General features: G+C 52.1%; 1 protein-coding gene across 1 annotated transcript in view; it reads right to left on the bottom strand.

Annotated features, from left to right (window-relative positions):
- LOC116686731 (uncharacterized) overlaps window positions 1–217 on the bottom strand; it is a 110,072-nt gene that overhangs the window by 9,700 nt on the left and 100,155 nt on the right. The gene's annotated exons all lie outside the window — the stretch shown is intronic.

Here is a 217-nt window from a genome sequence, read left to right as displayed (position 1 = left end):
TTACTAACTCGACTTCTTCCCTTTCCCAGAGTCTTGCCCTCTCCTCTCTCCTCCTATCACTTCCTGCAGGTGGTTCTGGTTCTGGATCTGTGGTTGGAGTCCCCTGCTGCATGTTCCTGCTCAACACCCTCTGCTGCTATTCTCCATGTCTCTCTCTCTGTCTGTCTGTCTGTCTGTCTGTCTGTCTGTCTCTGTATTTCTCTCACCCCCAACCGGT

Source organism: Etheostoma spectabile, unplaced genomic scaffold, assembly GCF_008692095.1.
Source record: "Etheostoma spectabile isolate EspeVRDwgs_2016 unplaced genomic scaffold, UIUC_Espe_1.0 scaffold458, whole genome shotgun sequence".
Taxonomy (NCBI): domain Eukaryota; kingdom Metazoa; phylum Chordata; class Actinopteri; order Perciformes; family Percidae; genus Etheostoma; species Etheostoma spectabile.
This window is presented reverse-complemented; position numbering and strand designations above follow the sequence as displayed.